We start from the raw sequence: 16577 nt of genomic DNA on the forward strand, positions 1-16577 counted from the left end.
TCTCCATATGACCACATTCCAGGTACCCAACACGCTCTGTGTAAATAAAACCTCTACCCCCACTCCCCCGACATCTCCATATGACCAATTTCAAGGTACCCACCAAGCTCTGTGTAAATATAACCACTCACCACTCTCCCCTACCCTCAACATCTCCATATGACCACATTCCATGTATCCACAACGCTCTGTGTAAATAAAACACCTCCACCCACCCCTCCTACATCTCCATATGACCAATTTCCAGGTACCCACCACGCTCTGTGCAAATAAACCCTGTCACCACCCTCCCCCCGACATCCCCATATGACCACATTCCTGGTACCCACCACGCTCTGTGTAAATAAAACCTCTCACCGGCCCCCGACATCTCCATATGACCACGTTTCATGTACCCACCACGCTCTGTGTAAATAAAACCCCTCCACCCACCCCTCCTACATCTCCATATGACCAATTTCCAGTTACCCACCACGCTCTGTGTAAATAAACCCTGTCACCACCCTCCCCCCGACATCCCCATATGACCACATTCCAGGTACCCACCACGCTCTGTGTAAATAAAACCTCTCACCACTCTACCCTACCCTTGACATCTCCATATGACCACATTCTAGGTACCCACAATGCTCTAAATAAAACCTCTCACCACACCCCCCGTGACATCTCCATATGACCACATTCCAGGTACCCCACAACGCTCTAAATAAAACCTCTCCATCCACCCCCCGCGACATCTCCATATGACCACATTCCGGGTACCCACAACGCTCTAAATAAAACCCTCTCCATCCACCCCCGCGACATCTCCATATGACCACATTCCGGGTACCCACAACGCTCTAAATAAAACCTCTCCACCCATCCCCGCGACATCTCCATATGACCACATTCCGGGTACCCACAACGCTCTAAATAAAACCTCTCCACCCATCCCCGCGACATCTCCATATGACCACATTCCGGGTACCCACAACACTCTAAATAAAACCTCTCCATCCACCCCCCGCGACATCTCCATATGACCACATTCCGGGTACCCACAACGCTCTAAATAAAACCTCTCACCACTCTACCCTACCCTTGACATCTCCATATGACCACATTCGAGGTACCCCACCACGCTCTGTGCAAATAAAACCTCTCCCCCCCACCACCCCCGACATCTCCATATGACAAATTTCAGGTACCCACCACGCTCTGTGTAAATAAACCCTCTCACCGGCCCCCGACATCCCCATATGACCACATTCCGGGTACCCCCACAACACTCTAAATAAAACCTCTCCATCCACCCCCGCGACATCTCCATATGACCACATTCCGGGTACCCACAACGCTCTAAATAAAACCTCTCACCACTCTACCCTACCCTTGACATCTCCATATGACCACATTCCAGGTACCCACCAAGCTCTGTGTAAATAAACCCCTCTCACCACCCTCCCCCCGACATCTCCATATGCCCACATCTAGGTACACACCATGTCTGTGTAAATAAAACCTCTCACCACTCCCCTCACCCTTGACATCTCCATATGACCACATTCAAGGTACTCACCACGTTCTGTGTAAATAAAACCTCTCACCACTCCCCCCTCAACATCTCGATATGACAACATTCCAGTTACCCACAACGCTCTGTGTAAATAAAACCTCGCAGCACTCCTCCCCCACCCTCGACATCTCCATATGACCACATTCCAGGTACCCACCATGCTCTGTGTAAATAAAACCTCTTACCACTCCCCCCGACCCCGACATCTCCATATGACCACATTCCAGGTACCCATAACGCTCTCTGTAAATATAACCTCTCACCACTCTCTGCTAGCCTCGACATCTCCATATGACCACATTCCAGGTACTCCCCACCTTCTGTGTAAATAAAACCTCTCCCCCCCACCCCCCAGAAATCTCCATATGACCAATTTCAAGGTACCCACCAAGCTCTGTGTAAATATAACCACTCACCACCCTCCCCCTACCCTCAACATCTCCATATGACCACATTCCATGTATCCACAACGCTCTGTGTAAATAAAACACCTCCACCCACCCCTCCTACATCTCCATATGGACCAATTTCCAGGTACCCACCACGCTCTGTGCAAATAAACCCTGTCACCACCCTCCCCCCGACATCCCCATATGACCACATTCCTGGTACCCACCACGCTCTGTGTAAATAAAACCTCTCACCGGCCCCCGACATCTCCATATGACCACGTTTCATGTACCCACCACGCTCTGTGTAAATAAAACCACTCACCACTCCCTGCCACCCCTCGACATCTCCATATGACCACATTCCAGGAACCCACCAAGCTCTGTGTAAATAAAACCTCTCACCACTCCCCCCCTCGACATCTCGATATGACAACATTCCAGTTACGCACCACGCTCTGTGTAAATAAAACCTCTCAGCACTCTCCCCCATCCTCGACATCTCCATATGACCACATTGATACCAATCACGCTCTGTGAAAATAAACCATCTCATCACTCCCCCCCCGACATCGCCATATGACCACATTCTAGTTACCCACCACGCTCTGTGTAAATAAAACCTCTCACCATTCTCCCCCTTGACATCTCCATATGACCACATTCCTGGAACGCACCACGCTCTGTGTAAATAAAACCTCTCAACACACCACCCCCCCCACCCTCGACATCTCCATATGACCACATTCCCCGTACCAACCACGCTCTTTGTAAATAAAACCTCACACCACTCCACCCCGTCGACATCTCCATATGAGCACAATCCAGGTACCCACCACGCTCCGTGTAAATAAAACCTCTCACCACTCTACCCTACCCTTGACATCTCCATATGACCACATTCCAGGTACCCACCACGCTCTGTGCAAATAAAACCTCTCCCCCCCACCCCCCCCGACATCTCCATATGACCACATTCCAGGTACCCACCACGCTCTGTGTAAATAAAACCTCTCACCGGCTCCCGACATCTCCATATGACCATATTCCAGGTACCCACAACGCTTTAAATAAAACCTCTCACCACTCTACCCTACCCTTGATATCTCCATATGACCACATTCCAGGTACCCACCACGCTCTGTGTAAATATAACCTCTCACCACTCTCCCCTACCCACGACATCTCCATATGACCACATTCCATGTACTGACCACGCTCTGTGTAAATAAAACCCCTCCACCCAGCCCCCTACATATCCATATGACCAATTTCCAGGTACCCACCACGCTCTGTGTAAATAAAACCTGTCACCACCCTCCCCCCGACATGTCCATATGACCACATTCCTGGTACCCACCCCGCTCTGTGTAAATAAAACCTCTCACCGGCCCCCGACATCTCCATATGACCACATTCCAGGTACCCACCACGCTCTGTGTAAATATAACCTCTCACCACTCTCCCCTACCCTCGACATCTCCATATGACCACGTTTCATGTACCCACCACGCTCGGTGTATATAAAACCCCTCCACCCACCCCTCCTACATCTCCATATGACCAATTTCAAGGTACCCACCACGCTCTGTGTAAATAAACCCAGTCACCACCCTCCCCCGGACATGCCCATATGGCCACATTCCAGGTACCCACCACGCTCTGTGTAAATAAAACCACTCACCACTCCCTGCCACCCTCGACATCTCCATATGACCACATTCCAGGAACCCACCAAGCTCTGTGTAAATAAAACCTCTCACCACTCCCCCCCTCGACATCTCGATATGACAACATTCCAGTTACGCACCACGCTCTGTGTAAATAAAACCTCTCAGCACTCTCCCCCATCCTCGACATCTCCATATGACCACATTCCAGATACCAATCACGCTCTGTGAAAATAAACCATCTCATCACTCCCCCCCCGACATCGCCATATGACCACATTCTAGTTACCCACCACGCTCTGTGTAAATAAAACCTCTCACCATTCTCCCCCTTGACATCTCCATATGACCACATTCCTGGAACGCACCACGCTCTGTGTAAATAAAACCTCTCAACACACCACCCCCCCCACCCTCGACATCTCCATATGACCACATTCCCCGTACCAACCACGCTCTTTGTAAATAAAACCTCACACCACTCCACCCCGTCGACATCTCCATATGAGCACAATCCAGGTACCCACCACGCTCCGTGTAAATAAAACCTCTCACCACTCTACCCTACCCTTGACATCTCCATATGACCACATTCCAGGTACCCACCACGCTCTGTGCAAATAAAACCTCTCCCCCCCACCCCCCCCGACATCTCCATATGACCACATTCCAGGTACCCACCACGCTCTGTGTAAATAAAACCTCTCACCGGCTCCCGACATCTCCATATGACCATATTCCAGGTACCCACAACGCTTTAAATAAAACCTCTCACCACTCTACCCTACCCTTGATATCTCCATATGACCACATTCCAGGTACCCACCACGCTCTGTGTAAATATAACCTCTCACCACTCTCCCCTACCCACGACATCTCCATATGACCACATTCCATGTACTGACCACGCTCTGTGTAAATAAAACCCCTCCACCCAGCCCCCTACATATCCATATGACCAATTTCCAGGTACCCACCACGCTCTGTGTAAATAAAACCTGTCACCACCCTCCCCCCGACATGTCCATATGACCACATTCCTGGTACCCACCCCGCTCTGTGTAAATAAAACCTCTCACCGGCCCCCGACATCTCCATATGACCACATTCCAGGTACCCACCACGCTCTGTGTAAATATAACCTCTCACCACTCTCCCCTACCCTCGACATCTCCATATGACCACGTTTCATGTACCCACCACGCTCGGTGTATATAAAACCCCTCCACCCACCCCTCCTACATCTCCATATGACCAATTTCAAGGTACCCACCACGCTCTGTGTAAATAAACCCAGTCACCACCCTCCCCCGGACATGCCCATATGGCCACATTCCAGGTACCCACCACGCTCTGTGTAAATAAAACCACTCACCACTCCCTGCCACCCTCGACATCTCCATATGACCACATTCCAGGAACCCACCAAGCTCTGTGTAAATAAAACCTCTCACCACTCCCCCCCTCGACATCTCGATATGACAACATTCCAGTTACGCACCACGCTCTGTGTAAATAAAACCTCTCAGCACTCTCCCCCATCCTCGACATCTCCATATGACCACATTCCAGATACCAATCACGCTCTGTGAAAATAAACCATCTCATCACTCCCCCCCCGACATCGCCATATGACCACATTCTAGTTACCCACCACGCTCTGTGTAAATAAAACCTCTCACCATTCTCCCCCTTGACATCTCCATATGACCACATTCCTGGAACGCACCACGCTCTGTGTAAATAAAACCTCTCAACACACCACCCCCCCCACCCTCGACATCTCCATATGACCACATTCCCCGTACCAACCACGCTCTTTGTAAATAAAACCTCACACCACTCCACCCCGTCGACATCTCCATATGAGCACAATCCAGGTACCCACCACGCTCCGTGTAAATAAAACCTCTCACCACTCTACCCTACCCTTGACATCTCCATATGACCACATTCCAGGTACCCACCACGCTCTGTGCAAATAAAACCTCTCCCCCCCACCCCCCCCGACATCTCCATATGACCACATTCCAGGTACCCACCACGCTCTGTGTAAATAAAACCTCTCACCGGCTCCCGACATCTCCATATGACCATATTCCAGGTACCCACAACGCTTTAAATAAAACCTCTCACCACTCTACCCTACCCTTGATATCTCCATATGACCACATTCGAGGTACCCACCACGCTCTGTGCAAATAAAACCTCTCCCCCCCACCACCCCCGACATCTCCATATGACAAATTTCAAGGTACCCATCACGCTCTGTGTAAATAAACCCTCTCACCGGCCCCCGACATCTCCATATGACCACGTTTCATGTACCCACCACGCTCTGTGTAAATAAACCCCTCCACCCACCCCTCCTACATCTCCATATGACCAATTTCCAGTTACCCACCACGCTCTGTGTAAATAAACCCTGTCACCACCCTCCCCCCGACATCCCCATATGACCACATTCCAGATACCCACCAAGCTCTGTGTAAATAAAACCTCTCACCACTCCAACCCCGACATCCCCATATGACCACATTCCGGGTACCCACAACACTCTAAATAAAACCTCTCCATCCACCCCCGCGACATCTCCATATGACCACATTCCGGGTACCCACAACGCTCTAAATAAAACCTCTCACCACTCTACCCTACCCTTGACATCTCCATATGACCACATTCCAGGTACCCACCAAGCTCTGTGTAAATAAACCCTCTCACCACCCTCCCCCCGACATCTCCATATGCCCACATCTAGGTACACACCATGTTCTGTGTAAATAAAACCTCTCACCACTCCCCCTCACCCTTGACATCTCCATATGACCACATTCAAGGTACTCACCACGTTCTGTGTAAATAAAACCTCTCACCACTCCCCCCCTCAACATCTCGATATGACAACATTCCAGTTACCCACAATGCTCTGTGTAAATAAAACCTCGCAGCACTCTCCCCCACCCTCGACATCTCCATATGACCACATTCCAGGTACCCACCATGCTCTGTGTAAATAAAACCTCTTACCACTCCCCCCGACCCCGACATCTCCATATGACCACATTCCAGGTACCCATAACGCTCTCTGTAAATATAACCTCTCACCACTCTCTGCTAGCCTCGACATCTCCATATGACCACATTCCAGGTACCCAACACGCTCTGTGTAAATAAAACCTCTACCCCCACTCCCCCGACATCTCCATATGACCAATTTCAAGGTACCCACCAAGCTCTGTGTAAATATAACCACTCACCACTCTCCCCTACCCTCAACATCTCCATATGACCACATTCCATGTATCCACAACGCTCTGTGTAAATAAAACACCTCCACCCACCCCTCCTACATCTCCATATGACCAATTTCCAGGTACCCACCACGCTCTGTGCAAATAAACCCTGTCACCACCCTCCCCCCGACATCCCCATATGACCACATTCCTGGTACCCACCACGCTCTGTGTAAATAAAACCTCTCACCGGCCCCCGACATCTCCATATGACCACGTTTCATGTACCCACCACGCTCTGTGTAAATAAAACCCCTCCACCCACCCCTCCTACATCTCCATATGACCAATTTCCAGTTACCCACCACGCTCTGTGTAAATAAACCCTGTCACCACCCTCCCCCCGACATCCCCATATGACCACATTCCAGGTACCCACCACGCTCTGTGTAAATAAAACCTCTCACCACTCTACCCTACCCTTGACATCTCCATATGACCACATTCTAGGTACCCACAATGCTCTAAATAAAACCTCTCACCACACCCCCGTGACATCTCCATATGACCACATTCCAGGTACCCACAACGCTCTAAATAAAACCTCTCCATCCACCCCCGCGACATCTCCATATGACCACATTCCGGGTACCCACAACGCTCTAAATAAAACCTCTCCATCCACCCCCGCGACATCTCCATATGACCACATTCCGGGTACCCACAACGCTCTAAATAAAACCTCTCCACCCATCCCCGCGACATCTCCATATGACCACATTCCGGGTACCCACAACGCTCTAAATAAAACCTCTCCACCCATCCCCGCGACATCTCCATATGACCACATTCCGGGTACCCACAACACTCTAAATAAAACCTCTCCATCCACCCCCGCGACATCTCCATATGACCACATTCCGGGTACCCACAACGCTCTAAATAAAACCTCTCACCACTCTACCCTACCCTTGACATCTCCATATGACCACATTCGAGGTACCCACCACGCTCTGTGCAAATAAAACCTCTCCCCCCCACCACCCCCGACATCTCCATATGACAAATTTCAAGGTACCCACCACGCTCTGTGTAAATAAACCCTCTCACCGGCCCCCGACATCTCCATATGACCACGTTTCATGTACCCACCACGCTCTGTGTAAATAAAACCCCTCCACCCACCCCTCCTACATCTCCATATGACCAATTTCCAGTTACCCACCACGCTCTGTGTAAATAAACCCTGTCACCACCCTCCCCCCGACATCTCCATATGCCCACATCTAGGTACACACCACGTTCTGTGTAAATAAAACCTCTCACCACTCCCCCCCTCAACATCTCGATATGACAACATTCCAGTTACCCACCACGCTCTGTGTAAATAAAACCTCTCACCGGCTCCCGACATCTCCATATGACCATATTCCAGGTACCCACAACGCTTTAAATAAAACCTCTCACCACTCTACCCTACCCTTGATATCTCCATATGACCACATTCCAGGTACCCACCACGCTCTGTGTAAATATAACCTCTCACCACTCTCCCCTACCCACGACATCTCCATATGACCACATTCCATGTACTGACCACGCTCTGTGTAAATAAAACCCCTCCACCCAGCCCCCTACATATCCATATGACCAATTTCCAGGTACCCACCACGCTCTGTGTAAATAAAACCTGTCACCACCCTCCCCCCGACATGTCCATATGACCACATTCCTGGTACCCACCCCGCTCTGTGTAAATAAAACCTCTCACCGGCCCCCGACATCTCCATATGACCACATTCCAGGTACCCACCACGCTCTGTGTAAATATAACCTCTCACCACTCTCCCCTACCCTCGACATCTCCATATGACCACGTTTCATGTACCCACCACGCTCGGTGTATATAAAACCCCTCCACCCACCCCTCCTACATCTCCATATGACCAATTTCAAGGTACCCACCACGCTCTGTGTAAATAAACCCAGTCACCACCCTCCCCCGGACATGCCCATATGGCCACATTCCAGGTACCCACCACGCTCTGTGTAAATAAAACCACTCACCACTCCCTGCCACCCTCGACATCTCCATATGACCACATTCCAGGAACCCACCAAGCTCTGTGTAAATAAAACCTCTCACCACTCCCCCCCTCGACATCTCGATATGACAACATTCCAGTTACGCACCACGCTCTGTGTAAATAAAACCTCTCAGCACTCTCCCCCATCCTCGACATCTCCATATGACCACATTCCAGATACCAATCACGCTCTGTGAAAATAAACCATCTCATCACTCCCCCCCCGACATCGCCATATGACCACATTCTAGTTACCCACCACGCTCTGTGTAAATAAAACCTCTCACCATTCTCCCCCTTGACATCTCCATATGACCACATTCCTGGAACGCACCACGCTCTGTGTAAATAAAACCTCTCAACACACCACCCCCCCCCACCCTCGACATCTCCATATGACCACATTCCCCGTACCAACCACGCTCTTTGTAAATAAAACCTCACACCACTCCACCCCGTCGACATCTCCATATGAGCACAATCCAGGTACCCACCACGCTCCGTGTAAATAAAACCTCTCACCACTCTACCCTACCCTTGACATCTCCATATGACCACATTCGAGGTACCCACCACGCTCTGTGCAAATAAAACCTCTCCCCCCCACCACCCCCGACATCTCCATATGACAAATTTCAAGGTACCCACCACGCTCTGTGTAAATAAACCCTCTCACCGGCCCCCGACATCTCCATATGACCACGTTTCATGTACCCACCACGCTCTGTGTAAATAAAACCCCTCCACCCACCCCTCCTACATCTCCATATGACCAATTTCCAGTTACCCACCACGCTCTGTGTAAATAAACCCTGTCACCACCCTCCCCCCGACATCTCCATATGCCCACATCTAGGTACACACCACGTTCTGTGTAAATAAAACCTCTCACCACTCCCCCCCTCAACATCTCGATATGACAACATTCCAGTTACCCACCACGCTCTGTGTAAATAAAACCTCTCACCGGCTCCCGACATCTCCATATGACCATATTCCAGGTACCCACAACGCTTTAAATAAAACCTCTCACCACTCTACCCTACCCTTGATATCTCCATATGACCACATTCCAGGTACCCACCACGCTCTGTGTAAATATAACCTCTCACCACTCTCCCCTACCCACGACATCTCCATATGACCACATTCCATGTACTGACCACGCTCTGTGTAAATAAAACCCCTCCACCCAGCCCCCTACATATCCATATGACCAATTTCCAGGTACCCACCACGCTCTGTGTAAATAAAACCTGTCACCACCCTCCCCCCGACATGTCCATATGACCACATTCCTGGTACCCACCCCGCTCTGTGTAAATAAAACCTCTCACCGGCCCCCGACATCTCCATATGACCACATTCCAGGTACCCACCACGCTCTGTGTAAATATAACCTCTCACCACTCTCCCCTACCCTCGACATCTCCATATGACCACGTTTCATGTACCCACCACGCTCGGTGTATATAAAACCCCTCCACCCACCCCTCCTACATCTCCATATGACCAATTTCAAGGTACCCACCACGCTCTGTGTAAATAAACCCAGTCACCACCCTCCCCCGGACATGCCCATATGGCCACATTCCAGGTACCCACCACGCTCTGTGTAAATAAAACCACTCACCACTCCCTGCCACCCTCGACATCTCCATATGACCACATTCCAGGAACCCACCAAGCTCTGTGTAAATAAAACCTCTCACCACTCCCCCCCTCGACATCTCGATATGACAACATTCCAGTTACGCACCACGCTCTGTGTAAATAAAACCTCTCAGCACTCTCCCCCATCCTCGACATCTCCATATGACCACATTCCAGATACCAATCACGCTCTGTGAAAATAAACCATCTCATCACTCCCCCCCCGACATCGCCATATGACCACATTCTAGTTACCCACCACGCTCTGTGTAAATAAAACCTCTCACCATTCTCCCCCTTGACATCTCCATATGACCACATTCCTGGAACGCACCACGCTCTGTGTAAATAAAACCTCTCAACACACCACCCCCCCCCACCCTCGACATCTCCATATGACCACATTCCCCGTACCAACCACGCTCTTTGTAAATAAAACCTCACACCACTCCACCCCGTCGACATCTCCATATGAGCACAATCCAGGTACCCACCACGCTCCGTGTAAATAAAACCTCTCACCACTCTACCCTACCCTTGACATCTCCATATGACCACATTCCAGGTACCCACCACGCTCTGTGCAAATAAAACCTCTCCCCCCCACCCCCCCCGACATCTCCATATGACCACATTCCAGGTACCCACCACGCTCTGTGTAAATAAAACCTCTCACCGGCTCCCGACATCTCCATATGACCATATTCCAGGTACCCACAACGCTTTAAATAAAACCTCTCACCACTCTACCCTACCCTTGATATCTCCATATGACCACATTCGAGGTACCCACCACGCTCTGTGCAAATAAAACCTCTCCCCCCCACCACCCCCGACATCTCCATATGACAAATTTCAAGGTACCCATCACGCTCTGTGTAAATAAACCCTCTCACCGGCCCCCGACATCTCCATATGACCACGTTTCATGTACCCACCACGCTCTGTGTAAATAAACCCCTCCACCCACCCCTCCTACATCTCCATATGACCAATTTCCAGTTACCCACCACGCTCTGTGTAAATAAACCCTGTCACCACCCTCCCCCCGACATCCCCATATGACCACATTCCAGATACCCACCAAGCTCTGTGTAAATAAAACCTCTCACCACTCCAACCCCGACATCCCCATATGACCACATTCCGGGTACCCACAACACTCTAAATAAAACCTCTCCATCCACCCCCGCGACATCTCCATATGACCACATTCCGGGTACCCACAACGCTCTAAATAAAACCTCTCACCACTCTACCCTACCCTTGACATCTCCATATGACCACATTCCAGGTACCCACCAAGCTCTGTGTAAATAAACCCTCTCACCACCCTCCCCCCGACATCTCCATATGCCCACATCTAGGTACACACCATGTTCTGTGTAAATAAAACCTCTCACCACTCCCCCTCACCCTTGACATCTCCATATGACCACATTCAAGGTACTCACCACGTTCTGTGTAAATAAAACCTCTCACCACTCCCCCCCTCAACATCTCGATATGACAACATTCCAGTTACCCACAACGCTCTGTGTAAATAAAACCTCGCAGCACTCTCCCCCACCCTCGACATCTCCATATGACCACATTCCAGGTACCCACCATGCTCTGTGTAAATAAAACCTCTTACCACTCCCCCCGACCCCGACATCTCCATATGACCACATTCCAGGTACCCATAACGCTCTCTGTAAATATAACCTCTCACCACTCTCTGCTAGCCTCGACATCTCCATATGACCACATTCCAGGTACCCAACACGCTCTGTGTAAATAAAACCTCTACCCCCACTCCCCCGACATCTCCATATGACCAATTTCAAGGTACCCACCAAGCTCTGTGTAAATATAACCACTCACCACTCTCCCCTACCCTCAACATCTCCATATGACCACATTCCATGTATCCACAACGCTCTGTGTAAATAAAACACCTCCACCCACCCCTCCTACATCTCCATATGACCAATTTCCAGGTACCCACCACGCTCTGTGCAAATAAACCCTGTCACCACCCTCCCCCCGACATCCCCATATGACCACATTCCTGGTACCCACCACGCTCTGTGTAAATAAAACCTCTCACCGGCCCCCGACATCTCCATATGACCACGTTTCATGTACCCACCACGCTCTGTGTAAATAAAACCCCTCCACCCACCCCTCCTACATCTCCATATGACCAATTTCCAGTTACCCACCACGCTCTGTGTAAATAAACCCTGTCACCACCCTCCCCCCGACATCCCCATATGACCACATTCCAGGTACCCACCACGCTCTGTGTAAATAAAACCTCTCACCACTCTACCCTACCCTTGACATCTCCATATGACCACATTCTAGGTACCCACAATGCTCTAAATAAAACCTCTCACCACACCCCCGTGACATCTCCATATGACCACATTCCAGGTACCCACAACGCTCTAAATAAAACCTCTCCATCCACCCCCGCGACATCTCCATATGACCACATTCCGGGTACCCACAACGCTCTAAATAAAACCTCTCCATCCACCCCCGCGACATCTCCATATGACCACATTCCGGGTACCCACAACGCTCTAAATAAAACCTCTCCACCCATCCCCGCGACATCTCCATATGACCACATTCCGGGTACCCACAACGCTCTAAATAAAACCTCTCCACCCATCCCCCCGACATCTCCATATGACCACATTCCGGGTACCCACAACGCTCTAAATAAAACCTCTCCACCCATCCCCGCGACATCTCCATATGACCACATTCCGGGTACCCACAACGCTCTAAATAAAACCTCTCCACCCATCCCCGCGACATCTCCATATGACCACATTCCGGGTACCCACAACACTCTAAATAAAACCTCTCCATCCACCCCCGCGACATCTCCATATGACCACATTCCGGGTACCCACAACGCTCTAAATAAAACCTCTCACCACTCTACCCTACCCTTGACATCTCCATATGACCACATTCGAGGTACCCACCACGCTCTGTGCAAATAAAACCTCTCCCCCCCACCACCCCCGACATCTCCATATGACAAATTTCAAGGTACCCACCACGCTCTGTGTAAATAAACCCTCTCACCGGCCCCCGACATCTCCATATGACCACGTTTCATGTACCCACCACGCTCTGTGTAAATAAAACCCCTCCACCCACCCCTCCTACATCTCCATATGACCAATTTCCAGTTACCCACCACGCTCTGTGTAAATAAACCCTGTCACCACCCTCCCCCCGACATCTCCATATGCCCACATCTAGGTACACACCACGTTCTGTGTAAATAAAACCTCTCACCACTCCCCCCCTCAACATCTCGATATGACAACATTCCAGTTACCCACAACGCTCTGTGTAAATAAAAGCTCTCAGCACTCACCCCCACCCTCGACATCTCCATATGACCACATTCCAGGTACCCACCATGCTCTGTGTAAATAAACCCTGTCACCACCCTCCCCCCGACATCCCCATATGACCACATTCCAGGTACCCACCAAGCTCTGTGTAAATAAAACCACTCACCACTCCCTGCCACCCTCGACATCTCCATATGCCCACATCTAGGTACACACCACGTTCTGTGTAAATAAAACCTCTCACCACTCCCCCCCTCAACATCTCGATATGACAACATTCCAGTTACCCACAACGCTCTGTGTAAATAAAAGCTCTCAGCACTCACCCCCACCCTCGACATCTCCATATGACCACATTCCAGGTACCCACCATGCTCTGTGTAAATAAACCCTGTCACCACCCTCCCCCCGACATCCCCATATGACCACATTCCAGGTATCCACCAAGCTCTGTGTAAATAAAACCACTCACCACTCCCTGCCACCCTCGACATCTCCATATGCCCACATCTAGGTACACACCACGTTCTGTGTAAATAAAACCTCTCACCACTCCCCCCCTCAACATCTCGATATGACAACATTCCAGTTACCCACAACGCTCTGTGTAAATAAAAGCTCTCAGCACTCACCCCCACCCTCGACATCTCCATATGACCACATTCCAGGTACCCACCATGCTCTGTGTAAATAAAACCTCTTACCACTCCCCCCGACCCCGACATCTCCATATGACCACATTCCAGGTACCCATAACGCTCTCTGTAAATAAAACCTCTCACCACTCCCACTCACCCTTGACATCTCCATATGACCACATTCCAGGTACTCCCCACCTTCTGTGTAAATAAAACCTCTCCCCCCACCCCCCAGAAATCTCCATATGACCAATTTCAAGGTACCCACCACGCTCTGTGTAAATAAAACCTCTCACCGCCCCCCCCCCTGACATCTCAATATGACCACATTCCAGGTGTCCACCACGCTCTGTGTAAATAAAACCTCTCACCACTCCCCCTCACCCTTGACATCTCCATATGACCACATTCCGGGTACCCACAACGCTCTAAATAAAACTTCTCCATCCACCCCCGCGACATCTCCATATGACCACATTCCGGGTACCCACAACGCTCTAAATAAAACCTCTCCACCCATCCCCGCGACATCTCCATATGACCAATCTCAAGGTACCCACCACGCTCTGTGTAAATAAACCCTGTCACCACACTCCCCCCGACATGTCCATATGACCACATTCCTGGTACCCACCACGTTCTGTGTAAATAAAACCTCTCACCACTCCCCCCCCCACCCAGTCATCTTCATATGACCACATTCCAGATACCAATCACGCTCTGTGTAAATAAACCATCTCATCACTCCCCTCCCGACATCGCCATATGACCACATTCTAGTTACCCACCACGCTCTGTGTAAATAAAACCTCTCACCACACCCCCCCCCCCACCCTCGACATCTCCATATGACCACATTTCAGGTACCCACCAAGCTCTGTGTAAATAAAACCTCTCACCACTCCCACCCCGACATCTCCATATGCCCACATTCCAGGTACCCACCACGCTCTGTGTAAATAAAACCTCTCAGCACTCTCCCCCATCCTCGACATCTCCATATGACCACATTCCAGGTACCCATAACGCTCTCTGTAAATAAAACCTCTCACCACTCCCACTCACCCTTGACATCTCCATATGACCACATTCCAGGTACTCCCCACCTTCTGTGTAAATAAAACCTCTCCCCCCACCCCCCAGAAATCTCCATATGACCAATTTCAAGGTACCCACCACGCTCTGTGTAAATAAAACCTCTCACCGCCCCCCCCCCCTGACATCTCAATATGACCACATTCCAGGTGTCCACCACGCTCTGTGTAAATAAAACCTCTCACCACTCCCCCTCACCCTTGACATCTCCATATGACCACATTCCGGGTACCCACAACGCTCTAAATAAAACTTCTCCATCCACCCCCGCGACATCTCCATATGACCACATTCCGGGTACCCACAACGCTCTAAATAAAACCTCTCCACCCATCCCCGCGACATCTCCATATGACCAATCTCAAGGTACCCACCACGCTCTGTGTAAATAAACCCTGTCACCACACTCCCCCCGACATGTCCATATGACCACATTCCTGGTACCCACCACGTTCTGTGTAAATAAACCCTGTCACCACACTCCCCCCGACATGTCCATATGACCACATTCCTGGTACCCACCACGTTCTGTGTAAATAAAACCTCTCACCACTCCCCCCCCCACCCAGTCATCTCCATATGACCACATTCCAGATACCAATCACGCTCTGTGTAAATAAACCATCTCATCACTCCCCTCCCGACATCGCCATATGACCATATTCTAGTTACCCACCACGCTCTGTGTAAATAAAACCTCTCACCACACCCCCCCCCCCCCACCCTCGACATCTCCATATGACCACATTTCAGGTACCCACCAAGCTCTGTGTAAATAAAACCTCTCACCACTCCCACCCCGACATCTCCATATGCCCACATTCCAGGTACCCACCACGCTCCGTGTAAATAAAACCTCTCACCACTCTCCCCCTCGTCATCT

This window comes from Hemitrygon akajei, chromosome 1 (genome assembly GCF_048418815.1).
Source record: "Hemitrygon akajei chromosome 1, sHemAka1.3, whole genome shotgun sequence".
Taxonomy (NCBI): Eukaryota; Metazoa; Chordata; class Chondrichthyes; order Myliobatiformes; family Dasyatidae; genus Hemitrygon; species Hemitrygon akajei.